A 17498-nucleotide genomic window follows, 5' to 3' on the forward strand; every position below is an offset into this window, starting at 1 on the left:
CAAATGTAAAAAATATTTTTGCAAGCAACGCCTCTGATAAGGGCCTAATATCCAAAATATACAAAGAACTCATACAATTCAGCAACAACAAAAAACAAACAATCCAATTAAAAAATGAGCAGAGGACCTGAATAGACACTTCTCCAAATAATACATACTAATAGCCAACAAACATATGAAAAGATGCTCAACTTCACTAGCTATTAGGGAAATGCAAATCAAAACTATAATGAGATATCATTTCGCGTGTGTTATAATGGCTGTTATCAAGAGGACAAGAAATAACAAATGATAATATCTGCAAAGATTTATGCATACTAATGTTCATAGCAGAATAATTCATGATGGCTAGGACATGAAAGTAACCAAAGTATCCTACAATAGGTGATTGGATAAAGAAGCTGTGGTACAAATATACAATGGAATATTATTCAGCTATAAAAAGAGATGAAATACTACCATTTGAGACAACATAGATGGATCTTGAGATAATCATGCATAGTGAAATAAGCCAGACAGAAAAAGCTGAAAACCACATGATGTCATTATATGTGGGATATAAATCTAAAAGCAATAATCAATCATGATGAACAAACAAAAACTCATGGACATAAACAGTAGACTAGTGGTTACCAGAGGGTTGGGGGACAGGGGAGGTAGATGGGGTAAAAGAGGTCAAATATGTAGTAACAGAAGGAAATCTAATATGGTGGGGAACACACAATGCAATATATATATATGACTTACTGTTGAATTGTACACTTGAAACTTAGATTTTATTAATCAACGTCACCATAATAAACAAAGAATAGATCCCCAATTTAAGTGATTTTCTCTAAGATAAATAGCTTTTAAGGAATAAGTATAGGATAGAATCTATGCCTGGTATTTAGTAGACAGATGAGAATTATCAATAAATTCATTCTTTCAAAGCACGACTATTAATTGAGTTTCTTCCAAGGGTCAAGTGCTGTTCTAGCTGCTGGATAGTCAGCAGTAAATCAATTAGCAGCAAATGCAACTAATAATAGGGAGCTCATATTCAAATCTAGGAGATGAATAGTAAGTAAAAGAACATAGAGTTATAGAGAAAAATAAAACAGGATAGGGTGGATAGGATGTGGGGAGGTGCAAAAGTATGCAATTTTAAAATAGGGTCACCAGAGAAGGTCTTTCTTTACTGCTAACATTTCAGTAAGGACCGAATGAGTTAAAGAAGCAAGCTACGCAAATATCTTGAGGAAGTGCAGTCTGGGCAGAGGGCAAAAAATCCAAGAGCTAAGCCTTCAAGGAAGAGATATGCCTAGTGTGTTCTAGAAACTGAAGACCTGGTGGCAGAGAGGAAAGATTATGGTTGGAAAAACTGTAGGAGATGAGATCAAACAGACACGAGGGGCCAGATCAAGTAGGACCTTTCAGTCCTTAGAATACTTTGGCTTTTACTCTAGTGAGATGGAAAGCCATTGATGAATTTGAGTAGAAGAATTTTGTGTTATGAAATTTTCAGGATACCTCTATGATGCTCTATTTAGTGAATAAGTTGAAGAGGAGACAGGGGCTAAATTTGATAACCTATTAAGAAGGTTATTGCAATAATCTAAGCAAGAGAGCTGATGGAGGCATGGTCCAGGATAGTAGTAATGGCAGCGATGAGAAGTGGTCTGTTTCTGGATATGTCTTTTAAGATAGAGCTGAATTATCTGCTCATATTAGTTGCCCAAATTCCTGATCCTAACATGGCAAATAAGCAAATTAGAAAGTTTAATGAAATTGATTCTAAATAGTCCTTGTAAATCATACTTTCGACAACAATTTTTAATACCAAAGAATTTATTAACAGGAACCCGTTTTTTTTACTTGAGTGGTAAAATGAGGTAGTCAGTAGTATAAATCTGTTGCTGGTAGAAGGGACATGGGCTTTGAAATTGGGTCAACCTGGGCTTGCTTGCATCTTTATGCTTCCATTTATAAGCTGAGCGATTCAGGAAAGCAACTCAAAGGCTTTTTGTGCTATTATGTGGGAGCATTATGACAATTAAATAAAATAATGTATATAAGGTGTCCAGCACAGTGCCTGGCACCTACTAAACATACACTCAAATTAGTACCTTTTTCTTGTTCCTTTTCCAATATATATAAGTCCTCACTTAACATGGCTGATAAGTTCTGCAACTTTAAGTGAAATGACGTATAACAAAACCTATTTTACCATAGGCTAATTGACATAACTTGAGTTAAGTTCCTATGCATCTCATCAACAGTTATAATGAAATAAAATGATTGAAATTACCTGTTCAAGGACCTGATATGTCTCTCAAGCTCTTCCCAGAAATCTTTCCCATAAACAAATTAGAAAATCCAAATCTTAAATGTGCTTTATGTAACTTTAATAATGAAAGAAAATGCATTTCAGAAATAGGAGATTAGAAAATAAATATTTTCATGATGTAGTCTTCTAGGAAAAATGTTTAACTCTGATAGAACTATTCTATAGTTTATTATGAAAACTAATCATTTTATTAGAATTTTATATTGAAATAGGCTTGCTGTTTTCTAATGACTCAGAAGTAGACTAACATTCCAAAATTTTATAGCATTTTATTAATTTTCTTCCTCTTGAATAAATATCCTTTTACTGAATACCAAGAAAGGTAAAACAAAATTTAAGAGACTTGTGGTGCATTTGGAAAGTTAGGTGATTTTACATTCTGGGAATGAATTAAGAAAATATGCCAGCCATCACTTTAAAAACCCAACCCCCTAAAACGCAGACTTCAACAATTTCTTCTAACATTTACGCACACACCATATTCAGATCTGTCTATCTGTCTGTCTGTCTGTCTCTGTCTCTCTGTCTCTGTCTCTCTCTGTCTCTGTCTCTCTCTGTCTCTCTGTCTCTCTGTCTCTGTCTCTCTCTGTCTCTCTCTCTCTCTCTCTCTCTCTCTCTCTCTCTTTCTCTCTCTCTCTCACACAGACACACACACACACACACACACACATTCATTAGCATGCTCTGGGTAAATGTAGCTTTTAGATCCCAAAGCATTTTCCTGGGCTCAGGTGGTTTTTAGAACTCCATGCCAGAACAACTTCTCATTCTATATTTTTCCTTTTCAGAAACTCCTGTTATATAGCTATGTTCCTATTATACCCATATAACAAATTATAGATGAAAAAATTAATTTATCTAGTCATTTGTCTGCACAAAATAAAAAAACTGTGGGGCAGATATTTTGCCAAAGTTACTAGTTTTGGGACCTCTGTATCTTGCTTTCAGGATTGCTAAACACCTGGTCCTCTCCCACTGTGATGGTACTTCCCCCTGCAACCAGGCAAATCTGCTAGTTATTCTATGCACATGACTCATCCACTCATTCCTTTTAGTCATTTTCTTGACCATATCCTAGCCTGAATTTTTTGTTATGTCTCTACTTTATGCCACTTCCTTTCTTGTTTCAAAATACTTCCCAAAACTCAATGTGACCTCAGGTTAACCTGATCTTAATAATCCCAATAATCACTTAGAATGCATGCATCTATATTAAAAAGTGATACTATTAAGCCTATTATCAATCAAGAAATAATGATATTTCTAGTACAGAATTCTGGACTTACCAAGCATCTTAGAAGCTATCTAGTGTAACCCCCTCATCTTCCAGATGAAGAAAACTGACATCTAGAGAGTTTACCTTGCTCATCTCCTGACTCTTAATCTGGTGTTTGTACCACCCCATGCTCTATTTTATAGTTACCTCTCTCCTCCAGTACAATTATTTTAATAAATGCTAGTGGTGGTAGTGACGATGATGAACATAGTGGTGAGTTCAGAACATTTGCACTGGGTTGATTTTGTTTGTTCCCTGGGGGTTGTGCTAGTTCTTTCCCTATCTTTCCTAAACTTACTCTCTTCCTTATGACAGACTGTCGCAAATGGTGATTTACATTCTTACTTTCAATTATTGCATGAAGGGCTAGAACAAAGAAAGCCATCGATATTAGATCGCAGAATCAGTGAGTAGGTATGGACTATCTGGAGGAGATAATAATAGAAAAATGGGTGAGACTTGGTTCTGATCATGAGAGAACAGAAAATTTAGTTGGCAAGTCTTCTCTAAAACCTCAGGAATGAGGTTAATTAAGTACCTAATCCTTAAGTGACTTAAAGTATAGCAGCGGATCGGAGAATGAACAGCTAAACCTAGACTTGAGTGGTCAGGGAAGACTTCTGGTTACTAGGGATTTGAACTGAGGCCTAGAGTCTCAGTTAATGTAGAGGAGAATAGCACATATGTCAGAGAGCAGGCACAGGGTGGAATGCTCTGTGAACACAGAGGAGAGTGGAATGGCTAAAACATGGGATCAGCATTCACTTTCAATTTACTAAAATGCAAACCTTTAGCACCATCTCAGACCCTCTCTTCTCAGCTATGCTTATCTATCAGCTACACAGTCCTGTCCTTCAAAGATTTTTTTTTTTCATTTTATTTCCGCTGCTATTTCCTGTATTTGGACTCTCAATCCTCTCTCTTGAAAAATTGCTTAAATATCCTGTTATTACTTTAGTTTCTCATGGCTTCTGTTCACTCCTAGAACTACTACCAGATACATTTCCTGAAACACAGGTCTAATGAAAATAAAAGTTGCAATGAACTGAGTACTCAGTTGATCTCTCTAGTCATCCAGAAGTAGTATTATAATATAAAGATTCAGACTTAGAGAAATTAAATGACCGGCCCAGGGCTACACAACTGATGAAAGTTAAATGAAGGACTAAAACTCACCTCATTCTAATTCTAAGTTTCATACATTACCCCAAACCATATGGCCTACATTACTTCAAATAAATCAAACTCTAAAAATAGTGACAGCTTAATTGCTTTTGGCCCCCAATGTCTCCAATTCTGCACCCCTGAATGCAGTCTCTCTTATGCCCCTCATCACTAGACATAAACCCATACCCCTTTCCCAGTTACATGCCTCCTGTACACACAAGTATTCACAAGCACGCACACTATTTGTGCACCAAGAACTTTATGAACTTAGTAAGATTTGAATAATTACTAGAAGTTGCACAGTGAATACACACAGTCTTCTGCCAATTCCTGGCTCCCTTTTGCTCTTTCTTGTTTCAACCTTAAAAGCTCACCTACTCCAATCTTGATTCCAAAATTAACAAGAAATTCTCTCCCTCATCCTGCATATACCAGTGCTGCCCACACCCAAGCCACGAAGTGTTCTCTGCTTTAACCATGGAGGAATGTCAATGAACAGCATTTTCTCCCTCTTCCTGCATTGGGAAAAACAAACCACTCTGCAAACCTGAGGGTTTTTTTTTAGACAGAGTTACAAGTAGAGAGAAGCATTAGATTTTGGTCAAAAATATAATCACTTCCTGTGTCCTGAGAGCTTTATCTTTAAATTAGTTTATTTGAAATGTTCAATAGGGAATACGTTAAAAGATATAAAAATGAATAAGTTTCCATTCTGCCCTAGAACTGCTTAGTCTTGTGAAGGGAGGTAGGCATACCCTTAGATAATAATACTGCAATGGGGTATGTTCTACATTAGGAACATGCAAAGAGGAGATGCACCTAAACAAACTTAGGTGAGCAGACTTCCTGGAATGTCGGGAGCCATTTTGGGGCACTAAAGAAGTCACGTGTAGCTGATAGCCATGAAGCAGCTGCTGCTGCTGAGACTGCTTAAACAATGGTTCTAGGAAGCAGGGTGTGGAGTTAAACATTACTGACCCTGGAGGGGAGGTTTGCCTCCTAAAGAAATCTTCGTAAGATAGTGGAATGTTTTACAGCCCAGAAAAGAATAGGAACTTATGTAAATGTCAGCATTCCTATGGTAATGTACATTGTGCTTTGCCATTGTGCTCTGTACCTTACTATTGTTCCCTGTGCTTTACTATATTGTACCCTGTGCTTTGCTATTGTATCCAAAAACTTATATAAAGGCTGTGCTAAATAAAGACGGGGCTGCAGCAGTGACTGTATGCCCTCCCGAAGCGCTTTCCTATCTTCTTTTTTCTTAGGCTTCACCCTCCTCTTTCAGGTACTGATCGACTTTAGCCGGCTGGCTCCAGCACTGGAAGAAGCGGTACTCAAGTTGAGCTTGAAAGATATCTGGAGTTAGTTAGACATAGAAAGATGAAACGTACATTCGAGGCAGAGGGAATACTATGAGCAAAGGCAAGAAGGAATAACATGTGTGTTAGAAAGGAGAAATTAGTTGTTTAGGAGAAGATATAGGTGGAGACTTTGGAAGGGGGCCAAGTCTTGGAGGGCCTTGTTTGCCCTGCTGCAGGGCTTGGACAATGTCCTAGAGGTAGAGAGACAATGAAGCACTCTCAGCAAGGCAATGGCATGGTCAGGTTTGTAATTTAGTTAGATCAGTTTTAGTCAGGGCCTCTGATGTGGAGGATAGATTTGGAGGTACAAGACAGAGGCAGGGAGGTCTGGAGGTTAATGTGATTAGGCAAATTGAGATAGACTTGGGACTAAGGAATAGAGAAATCAGAGAAATATTCAGGAAGTAAAATTGGCAGGTCTTGGTAACAGACTGGATAGGGGGGCTAATGGAAGGGACTTAAGGGTCCAGTGTGTGCTGGTACCTTCACTAACCCAAGGAACACAAGTTCATTGACTCATTCTTATCATTGGGAAGGAAGATAATGAGTGTAGTTTTGAGTGTGCTGAGTCTTAGGTGCCCTTGGGCATTCAAATGGAGAAGCATTAATTGTCCACTCTCTCACTTCCTTCAGGTCTTTATGCAAATGTCAAATTCTTATTAGAGACTTCTCTGCATACCACTCACTCTAACCTTCCATGCTATTTTCCTCCATAACAATTATCAGCATCTAACATATTTATTTTTCCACTTATCTAGTTTTTAGTTTTTTGCCTTTTCTCATTAAAATGTAAGCTCATTTACAATTTTTTTTTGTCTATTATATTTACTACTATATCCCCAGTACCTAGAAGAATGTCTGGCTCATTGTAGACATTCAATAAATATTTGAGAAATAAATGAATGAATACCCAAGTAAGTAGTTGATTTCATGAGCTGTTTGTTCATCAGTAGCTGAATAGCTACCTACAGATGGAAACTTCTTAATAAGTATCTACTTCCTATCACCTCTAAGCCACTCTGGCCTGTGGTTCTTCCCTCCCTGTCCTCTCAAAAAGAGCTTCCTTCCCATCTTACTGTCCTGACTATTTAGTTTCATAATTTTACAGTGACTGTGGTTCTGATTCCTGGCAAAATAATAACCACTGGGAATCTATGCTATAGTTTTCTAAGTGTACAAACAAACACCCTGGTCAACTCTTGGGTATTTTTCCACAGCAGGGTCATGTTGGAGTTAAATAAACAAAAAAGTGTGCTCTTTGGAATCTAAGTGATTGGTCTGTATACTTTCCATCACAACTAGTCAAAAAGAAGAGCCTGTTGAATCAAAATGTGAAATACCCTCCTCGTGGTATTTTGTGTATTCCCCAAATGGTTGAATAATCACAGGTACTCAGGGATAAGTCCACTTTGTATTCTTTTGGTCTAGCCATCTCAAAGGCTCCTTAACCACTTTCCCTGCCACCATTGACTTGTACAAACATACACACAGAGGTGTTGAGGATGCTAACTCCAAGTTCTCTCAAAATCACTAATCCTCAAGTTGCCAGAGGTTTGTCAGAAAAGCTCGAATGTGCTTAAAACTTTTCTTTCTTTAGCAATTTGTTTTTAAAGATATCATCAAAGATCCTCACAGAGATTTAGCTTATGGATGTTTATTCCAACACTGTTTATATGAGTCACTTCCAGAGTGCAAGTTTGGTCAAGTAGTAGAATAAAGGTTAGATTGCAACGATGAGTGAGTGAGGAAGAAATAGGAACAATGAAATCCAGGAGAGAAATGCAATAGAACCTGAAAGTATCCATTCAGAAATAGAAGAGACAATGTGACTGAGCAGAGTGGATAAAGACAAGGCTGGAGTAGGATTACTCAAGGCTTCATAAACCAGAGGTAGCAAGCTGGATTTTATTTTGAATGAAATAAAAAATAATTGGAAGACTTTAAGTAAGGAATGAGATTATCCCATTTCCTGTTGGAAAACATTTACTTAAACTATTGTCTGAAGAATAAATGTTAGGGGAAAAAAGTAGGATCAGTGGAGACCAGATAGCAGGTTATAACAAAAGATTGAATAGCCACCAGCTTGCTTGGGTTTTACTACAACCATATTTGCCCCCAATCATATCAATAACTCTGCAATAAACATAAGAATGTAGAGTCCCCCATATTTTAGGTTATTCCTTTTGGAGAGCATTCCTGAATTAGAATAACTGAATAAAAGATATGATCTTTTTTTTTTTTTTAAAAAAAGATCTTAGCAGTACTATTCACAATAGCCAAAAGATGGGCACCACCTAAATGTCTATCAATGGATGAATGGATAAACAAATTGCAGTATGTATGTATATAATGGAATTTTATTCAGCCATTAAAAGGAATAAAGTACCAATATTGCTACAAGGTGACGGACCTCCCAAATATTATGCTACGTGAAGGAAGTCAGTCACAAAATATCATTATATGATTTCACGTATATGAAATATCCAGAATAGAAAAACCCATAGAGACAGAAAGCAGATATCATTCTTTTTTTGGTTCTGTTTGCTGTGCATATTTTTCTAGTCTGTCTGCCTTTTTAAAAAGTCTACAATTTTTTTTTTTTTTACATTTTTATACCATGTCTATTTATCTTTTTCCATTGTGATTTTTTTTTCTTTACCTCTGGTCTGAGAGATACAGTCTTTTCAAGAATTCTGACTAAATATTCAATTCTATTTTTTTCTGGGATTTCGATGGTTTGAACCATCAGGAATTTATTTTTAATAGATAAAGATTTTTATAAGGTGTTCTGTGGGCAAAGGAGAAGTTCTAATTTTTTTTGTTTTTACCAGAATTATACAATTTTGAAGATGGCTTTTCAAAATTGAGCAATAAACAAACAACTTTTAAAGGAAAAAAATTATCTCTGTACTTTAACAATGACTTAAATTATTTTTATTATGTTATTTCCCATTATAGATTAAATTGTGTCCCCTCAAAATTCATATATTGAAGTCCTCACCCCTACTACTTCTGAATGTGGCCTTATTTGGATATAGGGTTGTTACAGTTGTTATTAATTAAGATGAAGTCATATTGGGGTAGGGCGAGTCCCAAATCCAATATGACTCTTGTCCTTTTAGTAAGGGGAAATTTAGACACAGACATACACGTAGGGAAAACACCATGTGAAGACTGAAGAGATGTTGTCATAAGCCAAGGAACTACCAAACGTTACTAGAGAAACCTGGAACAGATCCTTCCCTAGTGCCTTCAGGGAAAACACAGCCCTGCTGACACCTTGATTTTTGACTTCTGACCTCCAGAACTGTGAGATATTAAGTTTCTGTTGTTTAGACACCCAGTTTGTGCTATTTTGTTATGGCTGCTGTAGTGAAATAACACTTTTCCATATATATATAAACTTATACCCTCCATAAACCTACAGTTTTTATAGCTATCAAAGCAAAACAAATTTCCAAAATACATTTAAAATTATAAACCCAACAAGTTCGAAATAAGCTACATTAAGTTAATGAGAAAGTTGGTATGATTTTGCTGCAACTTACATCATGGCTCCCAATATGAAAATGTTCCTGACCGCCCTCATTAATGTATAGGTGGAATGCAATTCCCCTACCCTGTGCTGACTCCAGAACTGTCCTTCGTACAATGTCCATGACATCATTTAGTTTTCGCTTGGCCTATTCAGTTCTTGCCTGTTCTTTTTTACAGTAATCTTCAATGATTTATAAACACAACTGCAAACATGAGCCTGGAAATCATTCCATAGTTCTCAGTTACAAGGTCATTCTCCAAATGATGTTGGATATAAGTACTATGTGTACTTATACTGAGTACTTTCAGATGACTATTAAAACAAAAACTCAAAGTGAAAAATTTTCGTGGGAACCTTGTAGACCCCTAAGAATGTGTGTATAAACTACCAAGTATGCAGAGACCTCATTTTGAGAAAAGTATAATTCTAAGAGGCCCTCCCATCTGGTAAGATTTGCACTGCAAACAGCTCTTCTTAGCACCACCCTCTCCCCCTCTTTTTTCCAGTTAATGAGCTAGATCACAGGGACAAAGATATTTTCCTGGTGGTCTCACTCTGTTTTCTTTTCTGTGTTATGTTGACTTCTTTATGTCCCATTCCTCTCTCAGAGAATCCCAAAGATGCTATGACTGCTCACCCAAAGCCAGCTTCTTTGCTGCTACTGGTCACTAAAAACACGAGCCATGAATAGGGTTTAATACAATGTTCTCATGACCTGGTGCAAAGGCTTTTTAAAAAAATTATTTAAGTTCAGCCAAGACTGTGAGTCCAAAACAAATCAGTCAAAGACCAACAGGAAAGGATGGATTTACATAAGCATTTACTGAAGAAAAAAAAAATCCCAACAATGTAAATCTAGACTGCTGTGGTCTTACTTCCCAAAATGTCCACAGTAGGAACCGGAAAGCCAGCAAACCACTTCTCACGCTCTATAATTTGGAAGAGAAGAGAACTAGATTTCACAGTATTTGGACACCTTTTCACAACTATATTATAAGCACATTTTTTCTTCAGGTTTCTGGGAAAACTGGCATTTCTCTAAAATAAATGCAAGATTTTCCCCGAACTTGGCCAAACAAAAAGTTTTGAAAATTTATTCAAAGTTTTTTTACAGAAATAAGTATTATAATTGTTGAAATATTATAAATTGATTTTACCAATGTTTGCTAATGGATAAGCAGACATGGAACATGCTGACTTATTTCTTTGTGTAGCAGCACCACATCCGGGGACAGAATGAGAGAAGAGACGTCTGCAAGCTTGGGAGCACTCAGCTGGGTCACTTCCCAAGACGGCTTGGAAGTCAAGATGATTCAGCCAATTTGATAGAGTCTTGATAACGGGGAGCCCGGAGACAGTGTGTGGCATGAGGAAAGAAATCTAAATTTGAATCCTCAAAGATCTTAGATAAATGAGTTATTAAAGTTTCTCTTGTTTTTACTTGTGTACCTTAAAGAAATTGACCTACCTTATAGGATATTGTAAAAACTAATTAAAGTAAGATTATGTAAAATGCTTCTGCCTAAGACACACAGACATGCACACAAAACAAACTCATATATACATCAACACACATAGACAAACACACACACATATTATATAATATATGTACATACTCACACATAAATATTAAATTGAACCATTTAAAATTCCCGGTATTGACCATTGTTGACCTACAAAGATGAAAATTTTGTATGTTTTGACCTAATATATATATAAAGAATTATGGGCAGTGGCAAAAAGTAAGAAGCACTATACTTCTTTGGGCTAAAGAAAGCACACATCTATACTTACAGACATGATGGAAGACACCTGAGCCATTATGACATACAGCAGGTACAGTGGGAGAAGAGAAAATAAAAACAGAGCAATAGATATATGTCAGTCCCTAGTACCTGTCTAAGAAAGAGCACAAGAGGACTGAATTAAGCACTAGACCATTTTGGCATATAGATGCTGTTTTAACATCAGTTCTTCAAAAAAAGTAATTTCTGAGCTGAGAAAAATACCCAACTTTCCAAGGCAAATTAAAAATACACCTTGACATTGACTTGATATTTATTTTTTACTTCCTTAATTAACCCTGAGGTATTTTCTAATGCTGATACCAGGATGTGAGTCATAATATTTTACTCATTAGCCTTTATTTGTTATCACAAAGGAATGGGCCAGCCCTGAGATATGCATGATTACAATTGTTTTTCAGCTTTTCAGACTTGAAATGAGCAATGTTCTATCAATTTGCCACCCCTGTGTTCAGTCTCCTGGAACTAACTTTCCACCCCCAGATTTTGTCTCCTGATTAATGGTTCAGATCTTGACTTTTCAACTAGGTTATTTTTCTACCCAGTGAATGAGTGGATTCCTGTGGCTTTGTCCAGTGAGGCGACAAGATGACCACTAACAAGAACTAGGTTAAAATGGTGAAGACTTGGGTCAGGAGTGTTTTATTTATCACAGCCAGGAGGACTAAAATGAGGTCAGGAGATCAGTTCAGAGTCCATATTACATTCTAACCCTTTGGACTTAAAAAAAAGAAAAGCCCAAGAAATGTAGCTTCACTGGAGCTGGGATGGAGGGTTAATTGTCAGTGAGGAGAACTCTGGGGTGGTTGACACCCCAATTTCTATTAACTTCATGGGTTCTCTGGAATTAGGACTTTAGGGAAACCCTTCAACAATTTAGCAAATAAGAAATTTCATCGGGTTTCATACCAAACACAAACCCAATGCATTGCTCAATGTCTGTACGGTAAAAATTATACTGTGGTGGATGTAAATAAAAGAGAAAAAGCCATAAATGGAGGGCATTTCATCCCACAGCAGAGCAGTGCCAATTTCAGTTGGTAGTACCACAGTGGCTTCCAGTAACCTAAAGAAAATATTATGTGAAAGTGTTTTCCTAATGTGACACTTTCTTCAAAACAGAAGCAATAAAATATTTAACTCAGTAACAGTATTTTAATATCATAATGGGATCTTGATGCACCTTTATTTTTGCTTGTTTTTAATCTCTTGTTTTGTTTTGTTTTGTTTTGTTTTGTTTTGTTTTGTTTTGTTTTGTTTCTTTCCTGGTTGGTTTATTGTTGGTGATTTTATAGAGAATGGGATCTGGGTGACAAACATCTTTATTTTGACTTGGAGTTTTTTCCGCCCAAAGTTTGAACTCTGCCCCAGTAATTATTTATGACAGGTTTACCCAAAAGCTAATTAGAAGTGTGCAAATACCACATGTCAACTATAAGTCAGTATCCACTTTGGGATGTTACTTTTTCATATGAGCCAATTTGTCTTTATATAAAATCTGTAGTGGTAAAGACATAATCAAGTTCAGAACTATGAAGTACGATTAAGTCTACACTTTGTTTTCAAAATGCCTACTTGGTGATTACTGTAAAGTGTTTTAGCTTATATCAGCAGGTGAAAAGTATTCCAGACTTTACTTAGGAAATCACAAGTCTGGGACACTTCTCATTTTCTCCCAGCTTGGTCCTTGGGGCCAGTTATCGTTTGCTGGTCTGGGACCCTCAAAGCAAACAAGTCAACAGTATATATTGTTAACAACAAACAGAAAGTGATCTGGCTAGCTTTTGTCCCCTACTGGATTGATGGCATTGACCTATTATATTATAGAGATCTTTTCAATCTTTCAGTCTTGTATGTTTACCACTTGATAATTTCCCCACTTTGACCTCCAGTCTCGGGTTTCTTCAGTGAGATATGCTTCTTTTTTATCTTCTCAAATTCTTTTTTTCAGCTGAGAAACACTATAGGATAGTGGTTAAGCCCATGGACTTTGGTGCCAGAAAGAATTACATTTAAATATTGTGCCTATCATTTACTGGCTTTAAGAAGTATGACTTAATATCTCTGAATTTCAGTTTTCTTATCTGTAAGAAGGGAATGATAATAATAATAAAATACAGTGATGTATTGTTACATAAATAAGATGAGATGATTTAGTCTAGTTACTAAATAAATATCAGCTATTATCATTCTTCTTATTTAACTTCTATATCAGTGTATATAATGCAACACAGTTGTATAGGGACAAATTAACCAACAGGAAAAGTCCTTAGTATAGAAATGATTGATTTAAGGGATATTCTTTTGGGAATTGTTTACTTTGACTCTTCCCTCTTTCTCTTTGTCCATTCCGTGCTATCTTTTATATTCTAACAGGAGGATTACCCAACCCTAATGAAAATTGTGAAACAGCCACAGAATTTTGGGGTAATTAATGATTTTCTCAGTGTATATCATGCCCACAACCCCCAGTCTAAGAGTGACCCCTTACACATTTGTTACCACACTTTATATTGACCACCATAACATTATCCTGGCCACTTCATTTAACCACTAACATTGAACCAAAGGTAGCTATTTAGAGGCTTGCCAGAAAACTTTATGCAGCAGGAGCAATTCTATATTAGAGAATATCTAAATTAATCAATCAGATTCTCTCTGAGTATAGTAGGTCTTCAAATAACATGGTTTTCTGGTTTCATCAATGTCATTTCATTATAATGTTGATGTATCAATTAGCCTATGGTAAAATTGGTTTTATGTTGGTTCAGCTAAACTCGCAGAACCATTGAACGATGTTAAATGAGTACTTACTGTGATATGGACAGAGAAGAGACAGACAGAGACAGAGACAGAGAGAAGAGAGGCTGAAAACTTACGACTGAGAAGAGAATAAGCAGCGCCAACACTTTGAAGCCATAAATAAACAGAAACCATGAAAGAAGGAGAACTGGGAGTCAGGAGTTAGTATAGGCAGTAGAGAGTAAGCGGGAGCAAAGAAACAAAGAGAGGAGAAAAGAGGCATGAGTGCAGCAATGTCTCCAGACTAGTGACTGGCTTTGGGGGTGGGATGTCACCAGAGCTGCTACTAGACAACTAGAATTGCCATCGAATGGCCCCAAGAACCAAGCCACCCATGAGGGCTGCTTAGATGATTGTAAATATTTTAAAGTTAATGGGACCTCCAGGAATCCCTTCTAATATTGCCAGATATTGATCACTTGGTCAATCTCCTAGTAATGCTGGCCCTTACAGGTGACCAAGGTTTGCCTTCCTTCTATCCCTTTTCTTTCTTTCTCTTTGGCTAGCAGACAACCCATCATCACTTATAAGCCTCTACATCCAAGTGTGCCGGCAGCACATGCAGCTAAGCAAACATGTGTGTCACTCCTCCAGCCACCTTTCACGTTCGCCTTCATTGTAAAACCCCAATGTGCTATGTACTCCAAGATAAAGACTGATGAGGAAAAAGGTTAAGGAGAAGACTCCTGTCAATGCATTAAAACAAGAAAGAATGTGATTTGTCAATCAAAAATGGCTTGTATATCTCTGTATATCTGCCACATAGGCCATTTCCTCTACTTGAAATGTTCTTTGCCTTTTCTTTACAAGCCCAAGCCCCTCATCAAATCCCTGCAGAATCTAATACAAATTTGCAGCCTCCTAAAAGTGTTTTCCAGTTGAAAGCCTTCTACTCGATATGCCCTAGCTCTTGTGTAAGAGAAATACTGCTTTGTAAAAAGGATGCTGTCGGTGTGTGTTTTCCCTTATTTTGTGTTTAAAAGAGTACGCTTCTATTTCTACAACTTTAAAGTACTGTGCTTCATGCATAATTTATGGTCAACAAATATTAACCAATCTTCAGTAATAAAAAATAATAAGAGCAATAACTGACATTAATGATAATAAGTGTAGAGAACGTGCTATATGTCAGATAAGATGCTGTTGCTTTACTTATGTTTTCACTATTCCTTAAATGGATATAAAAGGAAAATAGTTTTCATTTAGAGGTGAGGAAATGAAAATCAAAAAGATTAAGTAATCTTGCCAAAGTCACACAGCTTTTAAGTCACACCGCCAAAATTAATCTCAGTGCCTGTTTTCGTTATACATCTATGGTTAACATTTTCAAGTGTTGTACTGAGGGGACTCTATGTCTCAAGTACTGCCTTTGCTTATAGCCTGAAATATGAGTTTTTATAATTGCTTACTTTATTTTGAAAATATTCTTCATTCTGAACTAAGACTTTTCTTCCTTAAACAATTTTTAAGGAAATAAAAAATCATTTATTTGTTATCTGTAATCACCCCCACCCCCATCTCTTGGTTGTGGAAAATCCAGTAGTGATTCATACATATAAAATCAACTTCAAAGTGTTTCATAAAGGTATGCAACACCTTCCTCCCTCTCAAGGGCATGATTCACAAACTCTTGATACCATTTATGTTTTCATTCATTGTCAGTCACGAATATTGTCTAGAGTCAAAACCAGACAACATGATTCAGATGATTTAGGGACACTTTGTACCTTAAAATCTTATCAACTTATAAGAGTTTGTAAACAGTTTCTTGAAATTGTATGTATTATGTCAATAGTATAATTATTATTTGGTTACTAACATTCAAATCAAATATGGCAATTTAAACTGAATGTGGGTCTAGGTAATTTTTCTGTTTAGCCATCAACTAAGTAATTTTTGAGCATTGAACTTCAAAATTTCAAGAATAAAAAAATAATTATAAATAGTATGCAGCTCATAGGAAAACATGAATTCTAAGGAGGTTAGATTCACAGAGAACTCTCTTCAGACAATTAAAAAGAAATCTCTAACCCTCGTCCTGATTAATTCAATCCTGATCAGTATGTTGCTTGTTGTATTTGTTTTCCTGAGACCCAAATGTGTGTATACTAGAAAGGCAATTGCATTTCTATTGAATAGCAAAGAGTAGATAAACACACTTTATAACAGGTAATCTGTGTTAGGCTGGTCTGGGGTGGAAGAGCAGTTACACAGCTCAACCAGGTTACCACCATTTGTCTTGTATCTCTATAACTCTAATATCTTTAACCCTCATAATCATCTATAGAACATGTCAGTTCAATACATACCAGAGCTATTCACAAGAAACTAACAAATCAGTGCTCCAGCATTAATTTGGACCAAGAAACACAACTGCTAGGTAAAAAATATAATTATTAGAGAATCATATCCAATAATCTATATATTCTTTTCCACAGAAAGATACCTATGTGAGAAATATAACCAAGAGCAGTTTTCTTAATTCATTTGAATACAGAGCAAAGGGCTTTGGGTGGTCTTAAAGGACGATTCCTTCAGACCTGGTCTGTTACTTTTCTTTCCCTTACAGACCAGATACCCCAGGCAGACCATGCTAGATATTGCTGCAGACAAATTTGCCTATCTGTCAATCCTTACTCTGTTAAAATTATATAAAGGAAATAAATATTATAACCATACAAAAACCAAGAGCATGAGAGAGTTCATTAGCACTTGAGAGATTTCAGTAAATTTCTGATACAAACAAAATGGTAATACTGGTGTTTCAGTATTTGTTTCATAAAATACCTAAGAAATCATTGAAATTAAGTAGTTAATGTACTCTAAACTTAAAATTTTATAAGCATTATAGAACAAAATTTATTAACATTTGTCAAATGTGTATTCCTTGTAAAATAAATTTTCAAAATAAGTTGTTAAAAAAAGGTATTATTAAAATAAAAAAATTATTTTCAGAGTCTTTAGTTTTATCATTTATAAATGAAGGTTTCCCACGCAGAGTTTTCTGTATTAATTTCAATACTATTATCTTCATATTTTACATTTTGGTGAAATCCTCCGCTTTCCTGTCCTAATTTAATAATTTGTATGAGGTCAGTCATGAGGAATAACAATAAAGTGTTGAATTTTTCAAATGATGTATCTTTTTAAATTTGTTATATCATTTCCTAGGTTTTCGATTACAATAATGTCACTATCACTGCTGTCTGTTTTTTTT

General features: G+C 36.0%; 1 long non-coding RNA gene across 1 annotated transcript in view; it reads left to right on the forward strand.

The window, feature by feature from the left end:
• LOC118602905 overlaps window positions 1-11102 on the forward strand; it is a 42308-nt gene extending 31206 nt beyond the window's left edge. The window contains exon 2 of the long non-coding RNA XR_004950972.1: window positions 10889-11102. This is a non-coding gene — a long non-coding RNA (uncharacterized LOC118602905). The remainder of the gene's footprint in view (window positions 1-10888) is intronic.
• The last annotated feature ends 6396 nt before the right edge of the window (window positions 11103-17498 follow it).

Source organism: Rousettus aegyptiacus, unplaced genomic scaffold (genome assembly GCF_014176215.1).
Source record: "Rousettus aegyptiacus isolate mRouAeg1 unplaced genomic scaffold, mRouAeg1.p scaffold_m13_p_5, whole genome shotgun sequence".
In the NCBI taxonomy this organism is placed as follows: domain Eukaryota; kingdom Metazoa; phylum Chordata; class Mammalia; order Chiroptera; family Pteropodidae; genus Rousettus; species Rousettus aegyptiacus.